The sequence below is a fragment of the Siphateles boraxobius genome, unplaced genomic scaffold (assembly GCF_051911475.1).
Source record: "Siphateles boraxobius isolate OS27281-9 unplaced genomic scaffold, OSU_SipBor_1 5, whole genome shotgun sequence".
Lineage (NCBI taxonomy): Eukaryota > Metazoa > Chordata > Actinopteri > Cypriniformes > Leuciscidae > Siphateles > Siphateles boraxobius.
The window spans coordinates 3,887,745-3,910,182 of NW_027509141.1; the positions used below are offsets into that span (position 1 = coordinate 3,887,745).

General features: G+C 39.8%; 12 non-coding genes across 12 annotated transcripts; all 12 read right to left on the minus strand.

Annotated features, from left to right (window-relative positions):
* Positions 1–2,925: 2,925 nt before the first annotated feature.
* trnac-gca (transfer RNA cysteine (anticodon GCA)) lies at positions 2,926–2,997 on the minus strand. The gene has a single exon. It is a non-coding gene; the product is annotated as a tRNA-Cys (tRNA).
* Positions 2,998–3,138: 141 nt separating this feature from the next.
* On the minus strand, positions 3,139–3,210 carry trnac-gca (transfer RNA cysteine (anticodon GCA)). The gene has a single exon. It is a non-coding gene; the product is annotated as a tRNA-Cys (tRNA).
* A 136-nt stretch (positions 3,211–3,346) lies between these two features.
* Positions 3,347–3,418, minus strand: trnac-aca (transfer RNA cysteine (anticodon ACA)). Its single transcript has one exon. It is a non-coding gene; the product is annotated as a tRNA-Cys (tRNA).
* A 744-nt stretch (positions 3,419–4,162) lies between these two features.
* trnas-gga (transfer RNA serine (anticodon GGA)) lies at positions 4,163–4,234 on the minus strand. Its single transcript has one exon. It is a non-coding gene; the product is annotated as a tRNA-Ser (tRNA).
* Positions 4,235–5,220: 986 nt separating this feature from the next.
* Positions 5,221–5,292, minus strand: trnac-gca (transfer RNA cysteine (anticodon GCA)). Its single transcript has one exon. It is a non-coding gene; the product is annotated as a tRNA-Cys (tRNA).
* A 9,414-nt stretch (positions 5,293–14,706) lies between these two features.
* trnac-gca (transfer RNA cysteine (anticodon GCA)) lies at positions 14,707–14,778 on the minus strand. Its single transcript has one exon. It is a non-coding gene; the product is annotated as a tRNA-Cys (tRNA).
* Positions 14,779–15,554: 776 nt separating this feature from the next.
* trnac-gca (transfer RNA cysteine (anticodon GCA)) lies at positions 15,555–15,626 on the minus strand. Its single transcript has one exon. It is a non-coding gene; the product is annotated as a tRNA-Cys (tRNA).
* A 513-nt stretch (positions 15,627–16,139) lies between these two features.
* trnac-gca (transfer RNA cysteine (anticodon GCA)) lies at positions 16,140–16,210 on the minus strand. The gene has a single exon. It is a non-coding gene; the product is annotated as a tRNA-Cys (tRNA).
* Positions 16,211–16,353: 143 nt separating this feature from the next.
* trnac-gca (transfer RNA cysteine (anticodon GCA)) lies at positions 16,354–16,425 on the minus strand. The gene has a single exon. It is a non-coding gene; the product is annotated as a tRNA-Cys (tRNA).
* A 983-nt stretch (positions 16,426–17,408) lies between these two features.
* Positions 17,409–17,480, minus strand: trnac-gca (transfer RNA cysteine (anticodon GCA)). Its single transcript has one exon. It is a non-coding gene; the product is annotated as a tRNA-Cys (tRNA).
* Positions 17,481–17,614: 134 nt separating this feature from the next.
* trnac-gca (transfer RNA cysteine (anticodon GCA)) lies at positions 17,615–17,686 on the minus strand. Its single transcript has one exon. It is a non-coding gene; the product is annotated as a tRNA-Cys (tRNA).
* Positions 17,687–17,993: 307 nt separating this feature from the next.
* Positions 17,994–18,064, minus strand: trnac-gca (transfer RNA cysteine (anticodon GCA)). The gene has a single exon. It is a non-coding gene; the product is annotated as a tRNA-Cys (tRNA).
* Between the last annotated feature and the right edge of the window lie 4,374 nt (positions 18,065–22,438).

Here is a 22,438-nt window from a genome sequence, read left to right on the forward strand (position 1 = left end):
TTTCTGGGTGACATCAACTTACTTGGACAAGTTGAACATCCAAAACTTTGTTAATCCGATCCTCAATCAAGGAGTAGCTACCATATTTGGCACAGTGTCCATGAGAATCTGATCTAAGAACGTCAAAAACAGTTACAGGCAAAGCAGTGTTTTTTTTAAGGTTAAGGCAAAAACAAACTGACCTGTTCTACATCAGTGACGTGAGCTGGATCATTCTACCTGTAGTCATCAGACAGGATCAATCCACCTCCAGTCTCCTTCAACTCCCTGATGATCCCCCTCTGCTCATTCCTCCAGGCCTGCACGATAGTAGGGATAGTGTAATAGCGCTGATGGCGGAAAAAAGTGCCGGGACTTATGCACTGCAGTCCAAACAGCTTCAGCATCCTGATGGTCTGAGTAGCCATTCAACCTGAGAAGTGGATGGCACCGCTGAGTAAAAGGTTGCAGGCAGGCATGTTTCGATGCACCTTTTCTTGGTTTTGCCAGTAACGCTCATAACCACAAGTTCCGCAGGCCTGAAAGATGAGAGAAGATTCAAGACTCAAGCAGCTTTAAGATGAGGCAGTGAAATGCCTGTATAGTTAAGACACAAATAATTAATATACATACTGTACATTCACAATCTATAATTCAGCTCCTCACAGGCAGTTGACACTTAAGACATTACCTGCTTAACTTTTATGAAGGTTCCTTCCGGGTGGATTATGTGTACCTTTGTTTCCCCACAGCATGCAGGGCAAACCATGAACAAGGACAGCAACTGCCTCTGGCAAACAATGAACTTGTCAACAGCACTGAAAACAAGAAAAGGAAAAAACACATTCATTCTGACTATGACATTTTTGATACACAATCAGAAACAGTTTCTATTAATAAAAAGGTTTTTACTTTGGGTCACTGAGAGATTCCAGCTCTTCAGGTTCCTCCTCAGAGGACTCACTCAACATCTCCTCCCCTGGACTCCATGACATATCCAGAATGGTTGATGATATCAGAAAATTACCATTCATCATTACTTTGTTCAGGACTGGCCAGTGGAGTTGATCTGCGATGCTCAAACCTTTCGGTTTGAGTCCCCACAGCCACCACCTGAGGCTTTACCTGAACAGCTTAGATGAAAGAGATTAATCTTAATAATTGTTCACCATTGTACATTCATTGGTAACAACACATGAAGGCAACTTCGATGTAACTAAGAAAACCAGAAAACTAATATTGTAAAGCATTACTTGGATGCGTTTCCAAAAAGATTATCTTATTAACTCAATAAAATAAGTGTCAGGAGGTAACTTGGAGTCCTGCGCTCCCGCCCGCCGAATTTCTGACCATTACCACCCGTTCCCGCCGAATTTCTGACCATTACCACCCGTTCCCGCCCGCCGAATTTCTGACCATTACCACCCGTTCCCGGAACCTATGTGTTACACTCCCGCCCGCAAATTTATTCCCGCACAATAATAGAGATGCATTGATTTTGTGTCTTATCCCGTCCCGCAGGAAAAAACACGTATTTGTATTGCTATTATTAAAGAGATTCATGGGTTAACGTAACAAGAGTAAGCTGACGGCGTGACTTCATGGTGCCAACTTCTCAAGTCAGAACAGCTAACTTACAGTCAGCAAAAGTCATGCCAAGACTAATCCATTATAACGTCAAGAAAAATATATTTGCAGAAATTACATGCAGAGCTACATTTCGATGCAACATGTAATGTATTATAAGACTTACTGTGCAAAGCTCCCGTTTTCGACGCGCAGATTCTCTGCCAGTGCTAACGTTAACGTTAGACTCTTCACTCCCGCCAGATTTTGCTGGTGGACTTGCATGCACCGATGGCACAGCTCCATTTGCCAGCCTAACCCACTCACTTCGTCGAAATCCCATGCGAAATTCCATTAGATCTCCTTGGTTGTAGCTGTCCGGTGTGAAGTGTTTTTAACATACCACCGTGTGTCTTGTCACCGAGGAGGCAGCGAAATTGCTTCTCTTTGCCTGGACGAAACGTATCCAAGCACGGAAATTTTTGTGATTCTTGTTTGGAAATCGGTGGACCCGATGACCAGACAAGTTGGAGTGGTTGCATCCAAAACAAACACAAGAATTCACCATTGTGACAATTCAAACCAACTCAACTATAACGATAACTCAAGCTCTATTTTCTGTTACCACCTCTCAGACTACGTAAACCCACACACTGACAACCAGGGCAGCAACGCCTACTTGTTTGCCTGTCGTTACGTCATATGACGCGTTCTCTGGAAAAGGGCGGTTTTTTTGAGCCTAGCTTAGAATAGGTACGCTTTATTCTTAATTTCTGCCTGTGGGTGTTGTAAAACATATGTATTCTTATGTATGTCTTTTTAAATTGACATTTTCATACAAGATTCTGTATAAATTAAGTTATACAATTAAATTAAAAGATGGCCTTTAAATGCATTGAATTTGGTATACAAAGTCTTGGATTTCGTTACAAATGTCTTATATATTTTTTTGCCTTTCCTAGGATTAAGTTCATACCGTAACAAAATTAACTTTTACTAATGTAGGCTAATTCAAAATTAATGCAGCATTGAGTGCACATCGCGCTCCACGTCATAGCAGAAAAACGATAGCGTTCGCACTCATTACTATGGCTACTAGGCAAGTGAGGTACAGAACAAGATAGTAACCTAGCCTAGTTTGTCGTCTGAAATGGGAAAGTGTCGGTTTAACTGGGAAACTGTGGCCACAAATGACAGAATTCAATAATTTAAATGCTCTACCACTGAACTATACCCCCTTTCAATTAACTTAATCCAAAGTAAAAAAAATCCCAGTAATTTTCTTAAAGTTGTCTGTAGAAGGTAAAAGAACAATGTGCTTGGCTTGTCGTGAACTACGATAACAGTACCAAAGATCACATTCAGATTGGTAAATGATAAAGGGGGCACTCGGATTTGAACCGGGGACCTCTTGATCTGCAGTCAAATGCTCTACCACTGAGCTATACCCCCTTTCAGAAAACCGTTTTCAAAGAAAAAAAAACCCCGTAATTTTCTTAAAGTTGTCTGTAGAAGGTAAAAGAACAATGTGTTTGGCTTTTAGTGAACTAGGATAACAGTACCAAATATCACATTCAGATTGCAACATGATAAAGGGGGCACTCGGATTTGAACCGGAGACCTCTTGATCTGCAGTCAAATGCTCTACCACTGAGCTATACCCCCTTTAAATAAACTATTTCCAAAGTAAAAAGAATCCCAGTAATTTTCTTAAAGTTGTCTGTAGAAGGTAAAAGAACAATGTGTTTGGCTTGTCGTGAAAAAGGATAAGAGTACCAAAGATCACATTGGGAAAAGATAAAGGGGGTACTCGGATTTGAACCGGGGACCTCTTGATCTGTAGTCAAATGCACTCCCACTGAGCTATACCCCCTTTCAATTAACTTTTTCCAAAGTAAAGAAAATCCCAGTCATCTTCTTAAATGCATCTGAAGCAGGTAAAAGTGTTTGGCTTGTAGTGAACTAGGATAACAGTACCAAAGATAATATTCGGATTGGTACTCGGATTTGAACCGGGGACCTCTTGATCTGTAGTCAAATGCACTTTCACTGAGCTATACCCCGTTTCAATTAACTTTTTCCAAAGTAAAGAAAATCCCAGTCATCTTCTTAAATGCATCTGAAGCAGGTAAAAGAACAAAGTATTTGACACTAGCATTACCACACCAAAGATCACATTCAGATTGGGACATGTTAAAGGGGACAATCGGATTTGAACCGGGGACCTCTTGATCTGCAGTCAAATGCTCTACCACGGAGATATAACTCCTGTCAGAAAAACTTTTTCAAGGTTAAAAAAATCCCAGTAACTTTCTTAAATTCGTCAGTAGAAGGTAAAAGAACAAATGTTTGCCTTGTTGTGAACTAGAGAGCAGCACCAAAGATCGCATTCAGATTGGGACACGATAAAGGGTCTCTCGGATTTGAACGGGGGACCTCTCGATCTGCAGTCAAATGCTCTACCACTGAGCTATACCCCCTTTCAGAGAACCCTTTTCAAAGTACAAAAAAATTCCAGTAATTTTCTTAAATTCATCTGTAGAAGGTAAAAGAACAATGTGTTTGGCTTGTCGTGAACAAGGATAAAAGTACCAAAGATCACATTGGGACATGATAATGGGGGCACTCGGATTTGAACCAGGGTCTTCTTGATCTCCAGTAAAATGCTCTACCACTGAGCTATACCCCCTTTCAATTAACTTTTTCCAAAGTAAAAAAAATCCCAGTAATTTTCTTAAAGTTGTCTGTAGAAGGTAAGAGAACTATGTGCTCGGCTTGTCGTGAACTACGATAACAGTACCAAAGATCACATTCAGATAAGGACATGATAAATGGGGCACTCGGATTTGAACCAAGGACCTCTTGATCTGCAGTAAAATGCTCTACCACGGAGTTATACCCCCTTTCAATTAACTTTTTTTTAAAGTAAAAAAAATCCCAGTAATTTTCTTATAGTTGTCTGTAGAAGGTTAGAGAACAATGTGCTTGGCTTGTCCTGAACTACGATAACAGTACCAAAGATCACATTCAAATTGAGACATGATAAAGCAGACACTCAGATTTGAACCAGGGACCTCTTGATCTGCAGTCAAATGCCCTACCACCGAGCTATAACCCCTTTCAGACATTCTTTTTCAAGGTAAAAAATCCCAGTAATTTTCTTAAAGTCGTCTGTAGAAGGTAAAAGAGCAAATGTTTGGCTTGTTGTGAACTAGGATAGCAGCACCAAGTAACACATTCAGATTGGGACATGATAAAGGGGACACTTGCATTTTAACCTGAGACATCCCGATCTGCAGATAAATGCTCTACCACTGAGCTATACCCCCTTTCAGAGAACCCTTTTCAAAGTAAAAAAAATCCCAGTAATTTTCTTAAAGTCGTCTGTAGAAGGTAAAAGAACAATGTGCTTGGCTTGTAGTGAACTAGGATAACAGTACCAAAGATCACATTGGGACATGATAAAGGGGGCACTCGGATCTGAACTGGGGACCTCTCCATCTTCAGTCAAATGCTCTACCACTGACCTACACCCCCTTTCAATTAACTTTTTCCAAAGTAAAAAAAAAAATTCAGTAATTTTCTTAAATTCATCTGTAGAGGGTAAAAGAACAATGTGTCTTCCTTGTCGTGAACAACGATAAAAGTACCAAAGATCACATTGGGACATGATAAAGGGGACACTTGGATTTGAACCAGGGCCCTCTTGATCTGCAGTCAAATGCTCTACCACTGAGCTATACCCCCTTTCAATTAACTTTTTCCAAAGTAAAAAGAAATCCCAGTCATTTTCTTAAATGCATATGTAGCAGGTAAAAGAACAAAGTGTTTGACACTAGTGAAGGGGGTGGATTGGAATCCACTGCTGCTTCAATGTATATGTAATGATTGATTATAATTAAGGTATTAATCAATATTTTTCCTTCTAAATATCAAATGAGTTGAATGACCTCTCTGGAGATTTTACTTTATTTATATAAGTTACCATTGTGATTACTGAAATGTTCTTTTCATGTATACTTTAATGTCTGTATTTGATATCTGAATGCAGTGCTTGCTTATTTAACCCAGCTTCCAGAAATGAAATAGGGACTTGTTTTGTGTTTGAGAAAGGTCTTCAATGTGTTTAAACATATAGGGGTCATTGAAGCCAATAGTTTAAGGGGCCATTTCTTTGTTAAAGCCTTTCTTTCCAGTTAGACTAAAGTTTAGCTATCCTTGAGAGAAAGAACGCATTATCTTGATGTTTGGAGAGGACTCTCCTGTTTATAGTGAGAGCCTGGCCAAATCCAACCTTGGAAAAGCTGTGTGTCGGTGTGTGTGTTAGTCTTCTTGGTTACAGGTTAAGGAACCACTGGCATTATTGGAGATTGACTGAGTTGTTGTTCTGGACATGCTGACGCCCAGCAACCCAAATCTGCGACCTGGAAGGTCACGACGTGCCTAACTTCAGCTGCATAATCGATGGAGATATGCTTCAGTCTATCTGTATATGTGTGGAAAATTACTGTGTTTATCTATTTCATAGCCAATGAGAATCATTCATCCTGTAAGCAATGACGTAGCTTAGACCTTGGAAATCGTATAACTGCTGTGATCTTTGTAACTGTAAGGGGGGCGGCCTACGAACTCCTGTGCGAGTATTGAAGCTGACTTCTGCTGATGAAACTGCAAACTATCTTCAGTAAATATTTTCTCTAATTCTTTATAATTCTGACTCTGGGTCTTCATTCTTCATATCTGGTTCTGGGTCTTTAACTGTACACCCCTTACAGTTTGGTGGAGGATGCGGGCAATCATTCCGTGGTGACATCTCTGGCAAATCAACACACAAGGTAGTAGGCTTTTATTAATTGTTAGGGCTGTCTGACTGGAAGAGATTTTGAAGGAGAGCGGGAGAGCCTTCACTCCCATGAGGCGAGTGAAGGAGTAAGTAGCCTTCACTCCGATGAGGCGAGTGAAGGAGTAAGTAGCCTTCACTCCGATGAGGCGAGTGAAGGAGTAAGTAGCCTTCACTCCGATGAGGCGAGTGAAGGAGTAAGTAGCCTTCACTCCGATGAGGCGAGTGAAGGAGTAAGTAGCCTTCACTCCGATGAGGCGAGTGAAGGAGTAAGTTGTACTGCTGAGAGGATAAGAAGTCGCTGAGAGCGTCGTTGAGGGTAACGGCAGAAGACAGCGCAAGCGAAGCGTGCTCTGTGGGTGCCCCGCTGGGCATTAATGGTGTAGCACCACCCCAGCAGAGTACGTCCCTGGACGGGAGGTCCAGTGGCACCGTAAACCTGCTCAATCTCTTCCATCTCAGATAGGGGATCCCCGAATTTAGTGAATCAGGCAGTTAGGGATACTAACAAAAATAGGGTTGTTTGCCAGGGATGCATCAGGAACGATCCCGAGAGAGAAAAAAAAAAAAGAAAAAGAAAAAAAAGTTGTGACCCAAATTGGCATGGACCAGTATATGTAACTGTGATTTTGGAGTATACTCTGCAGTTTCATCACGGAGAAGCCAAGCTGTGTTGTTCAAAGATCGCCGCCTCCATTTCTGCAATGACTTCAGGTGAGTTTGAACTGTTATTAAGATATGGCAGACAAACTGAGTAACTTGATCAGTAACCTGAACAGTCCTGAAACTAATAGTGAGACAGAAAAGAGCGAACGCTGTAAGCAGCTGTGCTCTGAAACCCTCACTTCAGAGAAATTTGCAGAAATTATTAAGTAAATGGTTGTCTTGATAAGTTTTGCTTCTGTTTGGAAATTTAAACAACAACTTGACTGGCTACAAACAAACAAAGAAACTGAAAAATTAAAATGTTTAGCCTTGTATTGCTTACGATGATTACAAAAAGCAAGTATATTAAATTATGGGTCGAAGATCATTTCCTTGGACAAGTGTGACTAAAGTTAAACAGACACTTTGTGAAAACAACTTAGAATATTTTGCAGCTTATGAAAATTAATGTTCTGCCAATAATAATGATGAAGATTATGATTGGGCTATTATGATTAAATCCGCCACTGGTGGACTGTAAAAGAATACAGAGAACTGCTTAATCAGTGGTTCTGTTTGCATTCCTGAATGGGACACACACTGATTCAAGGGTGTGCAGTAAGTTGGAGCCGAGAGTGTTTTATTGGTGGTCATCAGGACCATTTAATACGTAACTGTAAATGCCCACCGAGAAGGTGTTTAAAATGTGATAAAATGACAACACATTTTTGGTAATAATATTGGTTTGAAAGTAGATCAGTGTTTAAATGACGACAGTGACATTTTTCGTCTGAGAAATAAGAGATAAAAAGGTCAAAAGATTGAAGTCTTAAAGTGAATCCTTTTGAAGAAAATATCTATAATAGTAATTTCTATAATAGTAATTTTTATAAGTGAATTGATGAATACAGGTTGATGTAAAATGAATGACTCCAACAGATGTGAGTTGCAAAATATATCAAAGTAACTAAAAGGATGATTGTGTTGTAATTAAACATTTTAAAAAGGTTTTAGATGATATAGAGAGACTAATCTCACAGATGATTTACAATAACTGCAAAAGTATCATAAGATATGTTTGGTGGAGGATGCGGCGGGCAATCATTCCGTGGTGACATCTCTGGCAAATCAACACACAAGGTAGTAAGCTTTTATTAATTGTTAGGGCTGTCTGACTGGAAGAGATTTTGAAGGAGAGCGGGAGAGCCTTCACTCCGATGAGGCGAGTGAAGGAGTAAGTTGTACTGCTGAGAGGATAAGAAGTCGCTGAGAGCGTCGTTAAGGGTAACGGCAGCAGACAGCGCAAGCGAAGCGTGCTCTGTATGGGCCCCGCTGGGCATTAATGGTGTAGCACCACCCCAGCAGAGTACGTCCCTGGACGGGAGGTCCAGTGGCACCGTAAACCTGCTCAATCTCTTCCATCTCAGATAGGGGATCCCCGAATTTAGTGAATCAGGCAGTTAGGGATACTAACAAAAATAGGGTTGTTTGCCAGGGATGCATCAGGAACGATCCCGAGAGAGAGAGAAAAAAAAAAAAAAAAAAAAAAAAATTAGTTGTGACCCAAATTGGCATGGACCAGTATATGTAACTGTGATTTTGGAGTATACTCTGCAGTTTCATCACGGAGAAGCCAAGCTGTGTTGTTCAAAGATCGCCGCCTCCATTTCTGCAATGACTTCAGGTGAGTTTGAACTGTTATTAAGATATGGCAGACAAACTGAGTAACTTGATCAGTAACCTGAACAGTCCTGAAACTAATAGTGAGACAGAAAAGAGCGAACGCAGTAAGCAGCTGTGCTCTGAAGCCCTCACTTCAGAGAAATTTGCAGAAATTATTAAGTAAATGGTTGTCTTGATAAGTTTTGCTTCTGTTTGGAAATTTAAACAACAACTTGACTGGCTACAAACAAACAAAGAAACTGAAAAATTAAAATGTTTAGCCTTGTATTGCTTACGATGATTACAAAAAGCAAGTATATTAAATTATGGGTCGAAGATCATTTCCTTGGACAAGTGTGACTAAAGTTAAACAGACACTTTGTGAAAACAACTTAGAATATTTTGCAGCTTATGAAAATTAATGTTCTGCCAATAATAATGATGAAGATTATGATTGGGCTATTATGATTAAATCAGCCACTGGTGGACGGTAAAAGAATACAGAGAACTGCTTGATCAGTGGCTCTGTTTGCATTCCTGAATGGGACACACACTGCTTCAAGGGTGTGCAGTAAGTTGGAGCCGAGAGTGTTTTAATGGTGGTCATCAGGACCATTTAATACGTAACTGTAAATGCCCACCGAGAAGGTGTTTAAAATGTGATAAAATGACAACACATTTTTGGTAATAATATTGGTTTGAAAGTAGATCATCAGTGTTTAAATGACGACAGTGATATTTTTCGTCTGAGAAATAAGAGATAAAAAGGTCAAAAGATTGAAGTCTTAAAGTGAATCCTTTTGAAGAAAATATCTATAATAGTAATTTCTATAATAGTAATTTTTATAAGTGAATTGATGAATACAGGTTGATGTAAAATTAATGACTCCAACAGATGTGAGTTGCAAAATATATCAAAGTAACTAAAAGGATGATTGTGTTGTAATTAAACATTTTAAAAAGGTTTAGATGATATAGAGAGACTAATGATTTACAGATGATTTACAATAACTGCAAAAGTATCACAAGCAGAGAGTGCTTGCCTCGTCAAACTTATAGTGTGAATCCTAATTGGAGATTGATAAACTCCAAGAGAAAACTAAAGTCAAATATTAAACTATGGTTGAGAACTTGACAATTAAAATTGAGATTGAGAAATGTGAAACGTTATTGAGAACTAGAATAATTATTTTTTATGTAAGAACAAATAAGCAGAAGCAGTACTGGATTAACAGTTGCTAAATGCTGATTAAACAAACAGCTTGAAAAGTTGACCATGAAAGAGCTAGAAGCTGATGTTTTGCTTTCAAAAGATAAGTCTGCTATTGGCTGTAATGAAACAGTTCGCTTATCTAAATCTGATGTGTGCTGTGGCTGAAACAGCCAGTGCGACAGAGACTCAATCTGAGTGGAAATTTGTAATGTCTAGATTCCCTGACGTGGGCAAAAGACAACTGTAAAACTATGTTTATTTGAAAACACATGTAATTTCTGGCAAAGATGCCTTAAGCTGGGCTAGAGTTAAAAGATGGTAGATAAAGTCTAATGTTAAAAGTTTTATGACAATGCAGTGTACCAGTCCTGAATGCCTCAGAGTCTCTCTCTCATTCAATGTCAGCTAAAAGCTGTTATCTGAGCCTGTGTCATAAATGAAAATAAGTTATTGATAGTAAAGCACAGTGTTTCAGTTGAAAACCAGAGACACAGAGATGTTAAAAGAAATCATTACCATTCAGAGGGCAATTTGTATTTAAATGTTAAAAATGTTTTGAATGTAAAACTGAATGACTTTAAAGAAGTCTTTAAAATAATAATACAGACCTTAAACGATAGAGGTGACATTTTGATTAGCGTATTTTAGGACCAGTAACAACTTTGTCTCATTTTAGTCTCCACCATTCAGGACCGATGGCTCCGGCTACAGATGAAGTACACTGAATGTACGGTTGTGATCTAAATTCACTGAGTATAGTCTAAGTAGCTAATTTGCTGCTTTTAAGATAGTTAATGGATTTAAGTGATTAAATACTGTTGTTATTAACCTGTCTCCCTGTGAACACTATTAGGCAATCGGAATGGCTCTGGTGACTATTGAACGTGCCTTTCCTAAGCTCCAGAAAACAGCTGAGTTCTGTTGAAGAAAACTGATTGTATTGGGAAAGAGCGGTCACCAGTGTGTACGTGTGTACGAGTGGCTACTCAATGACGGGATGATCTTCCTGGCCAGAGGACAGCCCAACGCAGGGGGTCACGAAACTTTGGGCACCTCCGGATGCAGGTGTTATTTGTGAGAAAGGTATGAGAGTTGAGCGCTGATTACTGGAGGCCACCGGGGTCAGCAGAGCATTGAGAGGTGAGATGGGCTGTGAGAAGTTACGGCAGTCTGACCCAGAAATGTGAGTTCCTCTATACCACTCACCAGAAACCGCATTGATTGTATGGCTTGTTTTTCATTGTGACAAGTGTCTGCAACTATGCCAGGGGACGACACCCTGAAGAGAAGAAAATTAGAGATAAAGAGATAACGGGAGAGGGCTTGCAGGAGCCAGCTGATTCCATGAGGTGATTGCCATTATTTGCTGCGGAGACAGTAACAAAACTTAATTATATGAGGGACATGATGTTGGTTGCCATATGGGCAAGTAAAATGTATAGAAGAGTTAATGTTGAGCTAATATGTCTATAACATAGTTTTAACTACTGAAGGTCGTTAGGCATGGTGGTGGCTAAAGATGAAGACAGCTTTTGATTTAAGAAAAGTCTGGATAACAAAGGTGAATGGTCAAAGATTATTGTAACGAATTTAATATTACATTTTATATAAGTTACAGTCTTAGAAATTTATTTATAGTGAGAGAGACTGCTTGAGCGGAGGAAGGGATGGTAACTGTGTCTGTCTTTCTGTCATCGGCCTGCTAGAGCCAGCTGAAGCAAAATAATGATAATGAAACAAAACAACCCAGCTGACCTTGTTAAATTCTAATGAATAATGAACAGGCATGCTTTGAAACTGGTTAAGATACCATGTAAAATTAGGTAGAAGCTACAGGAAAATGGGAAGTTTAAAATCTTATTTAAAATTTAAATCTTTTAGCAATAATATAAAGAAAAATGAACATTGAAAATGAACAGTTAACATATGTGTGTCTAGTATGAGTGCGTGTGATGGTGACAGCACTTTATGTCTTGTATGTGTTAGTTTGGGGTACTATTATTTCCTGATTTTGAGGATATTGTGTCATTAACCTCTGGAATTAGTGTTTTATCATTACAGATGGGTTAAGTGAAATGACCAACTTTAAAAAAGTTGATAATTCTAAGTCAATCTGATGAAAAGACAATGGAGAACATGGGACGAGCTTTAATTGGAGTGGTTCTCCAGCTCTGTCTGCTATTTGTAATTATGAATGCTTTTGTCATTTATGATATTGAACTGAATTACTCTCTGGATTAGTATTTTATATAAATTGGAATTGTAAAGAAGATTGCCGTCCATTCTGGGGTAAAACTCTTGTCTAAATTCAACTGAGGGTCTAAATTTAAATAGACAACTAGGTGGGATCATAAGGATAAACGTAGGAAAAAAAAAATATATATATAGACTTGACGGCAGAGAGACAAAGTGACACATTGGCTAAGTCACTATCCAAATTATCCAGAGTGAGCTCCCTCATTTTTATTGAAAGGCCGGAGGGCGAACAAAGGAGGAGTGAATATAACTTCTAAAAAGAAAAGGTTTTATTTCCCAATCCATTAAATGTATGTATGACATTAGATGTCTAAGAAAACTACAATTTAATAAAGGTAAAAAGAGAAAGCAGCTATATGGCTGTGGGCTGGGATCTGAGTAACATAATATTTTGGTTTCTGTAAAACTGTAAAGATAAGTGGAACTGAGACAAATACTGTGAGAAGTAGTTATAATGAAAATAAAGTTGAAGTTAATGATAAGAAAACAAGAGTATTGAAGAATTAATAAAATACCATTGATTTCCCTAACGAGGGAACTTTAAGTGTCACTAGGCTGACAGTGGTGAGAGACTCGGATGCAGAAGGAACTGGCATGTAGGGCAAGATGGAAGAAATATAGTAAAAAAAAAAAATGTATGTTATGAAAATACAATTTCTGATAGAATTTATGGAAGTCAAATTAAGTTTAAATGGTATGGAAAAGTGAGTTTCAAAATAAAAATAATAAAACATTGTATGATTGACAGGGATTCAAGTGATATAAGGATAAGGAATGAACAAAAGCTTTATTAAGCAGAATGGGGAACGATCCTATATTTTAGTGGTAAAATAATGACTGAAATGATGATGTGAATTTGTTTTATTTTATTTCTATTTTTGAAAAGAGTAAAAAAAAGTATAAGATGTTATATAATTAAGATGGTGACTGTAAACTGAAGGATGAATTCATGGAGAGACTTAAAGTGGATTATTATGGGTCTTATTTTTTTTTTTTTTTTTTATGTTGTTTATTTTCAGTTTGACAACCTTTGTGTTTTCAACCAGTGTTTTGAACCTTTTGGGTCTATAAATGGGAGTAGTGAAAAGAATGGATTAACTATTCTTCTTAGTTTATTATAAAATGAATTGGAAATTATAAAAACTAGTGCATATATCCTGGTATTTATTATTATAGACAATGTCTGTATTTGGGATCTGAGTAGTGACTGCGGGTCTAGCCCATGCTAGGAATACAGCAACAGTGCTTGCTTATTTAGCCGGCTTCCAGAGAATAAATATGTACTTGTATTGTATCAGTTAATTTGATGATGAAACCAAATTAGCCAAGATGAATAATAGCTGTGTAAGACATGTAAAGACAGCTATGTCCAAAGGTTCTGGAGATCAATATTATAGTATGTGGGATATTTTGTTGATATTAAGTCATTGAAGGAAAAAGATATTGTTTGTTTTATAAAAATTAACCTGACAGAGGAGCATGGGTCAGAAACCTAACATTTTGAAGCAGTCTCTTTATGGATAGACCAGATGTGGTGTTTAGGACTCCACATTGGTCTAAAACGGGGGACTGAAGGGGGTGGATTGGAATCCACTGCTGCTTCAATGTATATGTAATGATTGATTATAATTAAGGTATTAATCAATATTTTTCCTTCTAAATATCAAATGAGTTGAATTACCTCTCTGGAGATTTTACTTTATTTATATAAGTTACCATTGTGATTACTGAAATGTTCTTTTCATGTATTCTTTAATGTCTGTATTTGATATCTGAATGCAGTGCTTGCTTATTTAACCCAGCTTCCAGAAATGAAATAGGGACTTGTTTTGTGTTTGAGAAAGGTCTTCAATGTGTTTAAACATATAGGGGTCATTGAAGCCAATAGTTTAAGGGGCCATTTCTTTGTTAAAGCCTTTCTTTCCAGTTAGACTAAAGTTTAGCTATCCTTGAGAGAAAGAACGCATTATCTTGATGTTTGGAGAGGACTCTCCTGTTTATAGCGAGAGCCTGGCCAAATCCAACCTTGGAAAAGCTGTGTGTCGGTGTGTGTGTTAGTCTTCTTGGTTACAGGTTAAGGAACCACTGGCATTATTGGAGATTGACTGAGTTGTTGTTCTGGACATGCTGACGCCCAGCAACCCAAATCTGCGACCTGGAAGGTCACGACGTGCCTAACTTCAGCTGCATAATCGATGGAGATATGCTTCAGTCTATCTGTATATGTGTGGAAAATTACTGTGTTTATCTATTTCATAGCCAATGAGAATCATTCATCCTGTAAGCAATGACGTAGCTTAGACCTTGGAAATCGTATAACTGCTGTGATCTTTGTAACTGTAAGGGGGGCGGCCTACGAACTCCTGTGCGAGTATTGAAGCTGACTTCTGCTGATGAAACTGCAAACTATCTTCAGTAAATATTTTCTCTAATTTTTTATAATTCTGACTCTGGGTCTTCATTCTTCATATCTGGTTCTGGGTCTTTAACTGTACACCCCTTACACTAGCATTACCACACCAAAGATCACATTCAGATATGATAAAGGGGACAATCGGATTTGAACCAGGGACCTCTTGATCTGCAGTCAAATGCCCTACCACTGAGCTATAACCCCTTTCAGACAACCTTTTTCAAGATAAAAAAAATCCCAGTATTTTCTTAAATTTGTTAGTAGAAGGTAAAAGAGCAAATGTTTGGCTTGTCGTGAACAAGGATAAAAGTACCAAAGATCACATTGGGACAAGATAAAGGGGGCACTCGGATTTGAACTGGGGACCTCTCGATCTGCAGTCAAATGCTCTACCAATGACCTACACCCCCTTTCAATTAACTTTTTCCAAAGTAAAAAAAAAAATTCAGTAATTTTCTTAAATTCATCTGTAGAGGGTAAAAGAACAATGTGTCTTCCTTGTCGTGAACAACGATAAAAGTACCAAAGATCACATTCAGATTGCGACATGATAAAGGGTGAACTTGAATTTGAACCGTGGACCTCTTGATCTGCAGTCAAATGCCCTACCACTTAGCTATAACCCCTTTCAGACAACCTTTTTCAAGGTAAAACAAATCCCAGTAATTTTCTTAAATTCGTCAGTAGAAGGTAAAAGAGCAAATGTTTGGCTTGTTGTGAACTAGGATAGCAGTACCAAGTAACACATTCAGATTGGGACATGATAAAGGGGACACTTGCATTTCAACCTGAGACATCTCGATCTGCAGATAAATGCTCTACCACTGAGCTATACCCCATTCAGAGAACCCTTTTCAAAGTAAAAAAAATCCCAGTTATTTTCTTAAAGTCGTCTGTAGAAGGTAAAAGAACAATATGTTTGGCTTGTAGTGAACTAGGATAACAGTACCAAAGATAATATTCAGATTGGTACATGATAAAGGGGGCACTCGGATTTGAACCGGGGACCTCTTGATCTGCAGTCAAATGCTCTACCACTGAGCTATACCCACTAAACTAACTTTTTCCAAAGTAAAAAAAATCCCAGTAATTTTCTTAAATTCTTCTGTAGAAGGTAAAAGAACAATGTGTTTGGCTTGTCGTGAACAAGGGTAAAAGTACCAAAGATCACATTGGGACATGATAAGGGGGGCACTCGGATTTGAACCGAGGACCTCTTGATCTGCAGTGAAATGCTCTACCACTGCCCTATACCCCCTTTCAATTAACTTTTCCCAGAGTAAAAAAAATTCCAGTCATTTTCTTAAATTCATCTGTAGAGGGTAAAACAACAATGTGTCTGGCTTGTCGTGACCAAGGACAAAAGTACCAAAGATCACATTCAGATTGCAACACGATAAAGGGGGTATACCACTGAGCTATACCCCCTTTCAATTAAATTTTTCCAAAGTAAAAAAAAATCCCAGTAATTTTCTTAAAGTTGTCTGTAGAAGGTAAAAGAACAATGTGTCTGGCTTGTCGTGAACAAGGGTAAAAGTACCAACGATCACATTGGGACATGATAAAGGGGGCACTCGGATTTGAACCGGGACCTCTTGATCTGCAGTCAAATGCTCTACCACTGACCTACACCCCCTTTCAATGAACTTTTTCCAAAGTAAAAAAAAATTCCAGTAATTTTCTTAAATTCATCTGTAGAGGGTAAAAGAACAATGTGTCTTCCTTGTCGTGAACAACGATAAAAGTACCAAAGATCACATTAAGATTGCGACATGATAAAGGGGGCACTTGGATTTGAACCATGGACCTCTTGATCTGCAGTCAAATGCTCTACCACTGAGCTATACCCCCTTTCAATTAACTTTTTCCAAAGTAAAAAGAAATCCCAGTCATTTTCTTAAATGCATATGTAGCAGGTAAAAGAACAAAGTGTTTGACACTAGCATTACCACACCAAAGATCACATTCAGATAGAGACATGATAAAGGGGACAATCGGATTTGAAAAAGGGACCTCTTGATCTGCAGTCAAATGCCCTACCACTGAGCTATACCCCCTTTCAGACAACCTTTTTCAAGGTAAAAAAAATCCCAGTATTTTCTTAAATTCGTCAGTAGAAGGTAAAAGAGCAAATGTTTGGCTTGTCGTGAACAAGGATAAAAGTACCAAAGATCACATTGGGACAAGATAAAGGGGGCACTCGGATTTGAACTGGGCATCTCTCGATCTGCAGTCAAATGCTCTACCACTGACCTACACCCCCTTTCAATTAACTTTTTCCAAAGTAAAAAAAAAAAATTCAGTAATTTTCTTAAATTCATCTGTAGAGGGTAAAAGAACAATGTGTCTTCCTTGTCGTGAACAACGATAAAAGTACCAAAGATCACATTCAGATTGCGACATGATAAAGGGTGAACTTGGATTTGAACCGTGGACCTCTTGAGCTGCAGTCAAATGCCCTACCACTTATCTATAACCCCTTTCAGACATTCTTTTTCAAGGTAAAACAAATCCCAGTAATTTTCTTAAATTCGTCAGTAGAAGGTAAAAGAGCAAATGTTTGGCTTGTTGTGAACTAGGATAGCAGCACCAAGTAACACATTCAGATTGGGACATGATAAAGGGGACACTTGCATTTCAACCTGAGACATCTCGATCTGCAGATAAATGCTCTACCACTGAGCTATACCCCATTCAGAGAAACCTTTTCAAAGTAAAAATAATCCCAGTTATTTTCTTAAAGTCGTCTGTAGAAGGTAAAAGAACAATGTGTTTGGCTTGTAGTGAACTAGGATAACAGTACCAAAGATAACATTCAGATTGGTACATGATAAAGGGGGCACTCGGATTTGAACCGGCGACCTCTTGATCTGCAGTCAAATGCTCTACCACTGAGCTATACCCACTAAACTAACTTTTTCCAAAGTAAAAAAAATCCCAGTAATTTTCTTAAATTCTTCTGTAGAAGGTAAAAGAACAATGTGTTTGGCTTGTCGTGAACAAGGGTAAAAGTACCAAAGATCACATTGGGACATGATAAGGGGGGCACTCGGATTTGAACCGAGGACCTCTTGATCTGCAGTGAAATGCTCTACCACTGACCTATACCCCCTTTCAATTAACTTTTCCCAGAGTAAAAAAAATTCCAGTAATTTTCTTAAATTCATCTGTAGAGGGTAAAACAACAATGTGTCTGGCTTGTCGTGAACAAGGACAAAAGTAACAAAGATCACATTCAGATTGCAACACGATAAAGGGGGTATACCACTGAGCTATACCCCCTTTCAATTAAATTTTTCCAAAGTAAAAAAAAATCCCAGTAATTTTCTTAAAGTTGTCTGTAGAAGGTAAAAGAACAATGTGTCTGGCTTGTCGTGAACAAGGGTAAAAGTACCAACGATCACATTGGGACATGATAAAGGGGGCACTCGGATTTGAACCGGGACCTCTTGATCTGCAGTCAAATGCTCTACCACTGACCTACACCCCCTTTCAATTAACTTTTTACAAAGTAAAAAAAAATTCCAGTAATTTTCTTAAATTCATCTGTAGAGGGTAAAAGAACAATGTGTCTTCCTTGTCGTGAACAACGATAAAAGTACCAAAGATCACATTCAGATTGCGACATGATAAAGGGGGCACTTGGATTTGAACCATGGACCACTTTATCTGCAGTCAAAGGCTCTACCACTGAGCTACACCCCCTGTAGATGGAGAAAGAACAATGTGCCTTCCTTGTCGTGAACAACGATAAAAGTACCAAAGATCACATTCAGATTGCGACATGAAAAGGGGGCACTTGGATTTGAATCGGGGACCTCTTGATCTGCAGTCAAATGCTCTACCACTGACCTACACCCCCTTTCAATTAACTTTTTCCAAACTAAAAAAAAATTCCAGTAATTTTCTTAAATTCATCTGTAGAGGGTAAAAGAACAACGTGTCTTCCTTGTCGTGAACAACGATAAAAGTACCAAAGATCACATTCAGATTGCGACATGATAAAGGGGGCACTTGGATTGGACAATCTCACAATCTCTCCGCAACCCAACCATACGCGCCAACCCGTTTGACTAAGGCTGTCGAGCCCCACTGGTGCGTTAATATGCAGTTTCAGTGGCAACGGTTCCGTATGGCATACCACCTACCGCAAAACACAATATCTGCCCAACCACCCGTCATTCACGCAATATACAGAGGAACGTAATGACTGTAAATATTATACAACCTCTACAAATAAACCAACAGTGCTGCTGAGACCTAACCACAATCTCACAATCTCTCCGCAACCCAACCATACGTGCCAACCCGTTTGACTAAGGCTGTCGAGCCCCACTGGTGCGTTAATATGCAGTTTCAGTGGCAACGGTTCCGTATGGCATACCACCTACCGCAAAACATAATATCTGCCCAACTTCCCGTCATTCACGCAATATACACAGGAATGTAATGACTGTAAATACTATACAACCTATACAAATAAACCAACACCCTTCAAGTTTTCAAGAATTCTACGAAACCCTAGCATGGCGGCCTGTACTCAGCCAGCTAGAATCTTTCCGTCTCAACCACAGCCAGTTGCTGCTCCTTTCTGCTGCTTCAGATAAGTTCTTTACTGTGCGACGCAACTCTTGACCACTGAATCCGACGTCTCTGAGGAACCGGGTTATAGAGTGTGCCACAAAATCTCGACAACCCACTTCCACTGGATAAACCTGGACTCTCCATCCTCGCTGTTCTGCTTCAGTGGCCAGATGAGCATACCGCAATTTCTTCCTCTCATATGCCTCATCTACCGCATCCTCCCATGGCACTGTTAACTCTATCAGTTGAACAATGCGTGCTGATCCAGACCACAAAACAATATCTGGTCGTAGGTTAGTGGTGGCAATCTCAGGTGGAAAAATAAGCCGTTGATCAAGATCAGCCAGCCTCTTCCAGTCCCTAGCAGCTTCCAGTTGTCCTGGGCGAGAATTGGTGTTAGCACCTTTTCTTGGTGGTTGGTCGCCTAGGCGGAGGAATATTGTCTTCTGCATGTAATGTTTTGCTAGAACAGGCGGCAACTTATTGGTCATACTACGCTTGCCTTCCAATGCTAAAGCCAAACATCGCAATACTTGGTCATGGCGCCAAGTAAACCGACCTTGGCTAAGAGCCACCTTACATCCTGTCAAAATGTGCCTTAATGTGGCAGGTGATGAACACAAAGGACAAGAGGGATCCTCTCCTACCCAGAGGTTTAGGTTCTGCGGTGATGGGAGAACATCATATGCTGACCTAATAAGGAAACTGATCCTACTCTCTTCCATTGACCAAAGGTCTTGCCAGCCCATTTTTCGTTGTTCCACACTCTCCCATCTCATCCACGCTCCCTGCTTGGCCTGGGAAATGGCCTTTATACATCTCATCCTCTCCTCCTGCTTTCGCACCTCGTTGACTACCAGCTTCCTCCTTTGAGCTGGGCCTGCCTTGTGCCATTTAGGAGGAGCTAAACTGAGCCCAAAACCCCCTCTTCCATGCTGTACCTGTCCCACGATATCCCCAATTTGAAGGTCAGCCTTTGCCTCTACTACAGATTTCTTTGCTGACCACTTTCTACCAGTTTTTACCACAGGGGCTGCCTCCCTTACACATTTGTCGCGTGACTCTGCTAAAGTCATTTCCAGTCTGACCTTGGCACACTTAAACTCCTCGGTTAAAGCAGAGACTGGCAGCTGCAATACTCCTTTACGATAAAGTCCCACTCTGCTGAGGCAGCGTGGAACTCCCAACCATTTCCTGATGTATGAACTTATTAACGCTTCCAGCTTATCCACTGTTGTCAAAGAAACCTCGTACACAGTCAGTGGCCACAGCAACCTTGGCAGTAGACCAAACTGAAAGCACCAGAGTTTTAGTTTGCCTGGTAGAGCACAGCTGTTTATGCTCTTCAACCCTTCCACTGCTTGTCGTCTAACTTCTCCCACTCGAACTGTGTCCTTTAGATCCCCATCGTACCACCTCCCTAGACTCTTCACTGGCTTCTGAGAAACTGTTGGTATTGCCTCACCATCAATGAAGAATATTTTATCTACTACCTTGCCTTTATCTATTGAGATGCTCCTTGATTTAGAGGGCTTAAATTGCATTCGTGCCCATTCAATATTATCTGTTAACTTCCCCAATAACCGATTAGTGCAGGCTACCGTTGTAGTCATGGTTGTCATGTCATCCATGTATGCTCTGATTGGTGGTAGTCGCATCCCAGAAGCCAAGCGCTCTCCTCCTACTACCCATTTTGATGCCCTAATGATTACTTCCATTGCCATGGTAAAAGCCAGTGGAGAAATGGTGCATCCTGCCATTATTCCAACCTCTAAGCATTGCCATGTAGTGCTGAATTCTGGAGTTGAGAAACTAAATTGCAAATCTCCAAAATAGGCTTTCACTAAATTTGTTATCGACATCGGTACCCTGAAAAAATCAAATGATGCCCAAAGAAGCTCCTGTGGCACTGAACCATATGCATTAGCCAAATCCAGGAATGTCACATGGAGCTCCTTCCTCTCCTTTTTAGCTGATTGTATTCGTTGCCAGATAACACTGATATGTTCTAAGCATCCTGAGAATCCTTGAATGCCCGCTTTTTGAACTGAAGTGCCAATGAAGCCATTCTTTAATAGGTAGGTTGACAATCTCTGAGCAATAATGCTGAAGAAAATTTTGCCTTCCACGTTTAATAGTGAAATAGGGCGAAACTGACTGATGCTTGTAGCATCTTTTTCTTTGGGTATAAAGACTCCCCCTGCTCGGCGCCATGATCTAGGTACAACCTGCTTTTCCCAAGCCACTTTTATCAATTTCCACAGAATCCTTAGAACTCCTGAAGCACTCTTGTACACTCTGTACGGAACTCCATTAGGCCCTGGAGATGATGAAGCCCTTGCCTTTCTCACAACCTGCTCTATCTCTTTCCACTTAGGTGCACAGACCTCCATTTGGTATTCTGGTGGATTGACAGGTGGGATGTCTGACGGAATTGACATAGGCTCATGCCTTTTTGCATCTGTATGCGTTTCCTCCAAATATCTCTCTAGCTCAACCCTAGATGCTTTTAAAGTGCCATTCTTCTCACTGGTGAATAACTTCTTTATGAATTTGAATGGATCTTTATAGAAATTAGCCCTCGCACGTTCCTTCTTTTTGTAGCGTTTCCGTAGGCGCTCAGCTCTGCGTAATGTTGCAAGCTTATCTTTTATGGCCCTTTGTAAGAGATTGAGTCACTCCTTCTGACTTAGTTCCGCTCTTTTCCATTGCTTCCTCAGCTGTCTCCTTTCTCTAACTAACCCTTCAATTTTCTGCTGCCGTCTAGACAATCCAGGAGTAGTTTGTACTTTTTCCTTCCTTTTTTCCACACCAAACCTCTCACTTCCATATGCGTAAATGATGTCCCCAAATTTATCCAGCTTCTTCTCAACTGTACCAGTTAATCTTTCCAATGCAAAGCATAGATCTGTGTTTACCGTGTCCCATGCAGTTTTCTCACTAGCTCTTGACCATCTAACTCCATGCCTATGCCCGTTGAGGTTCTTTTCTCTCTTATGCTGGTTAGTCTGACCGGGTTCACAAGAATCAATGTGTTCATCACTAACTGTGCAAACCCTCATCTCCTCTATGATAGGGTTGCTGATATCCTGCGAACTGTGGTTTGCTTCCTGTCGCTGGATTTCATTCGACTGATTTGACTGACTCCGTAAGAAGTACTGATCAATGCGAGGCCCTTGTCCCTTCTCCCTCAAGCATTTCATTTTCCCCTGATGAATCTTCAAACCCCTGACCGTTGTCGCCTTGCTCCAGCCACAGACACAATATAACTCCTTTCAGA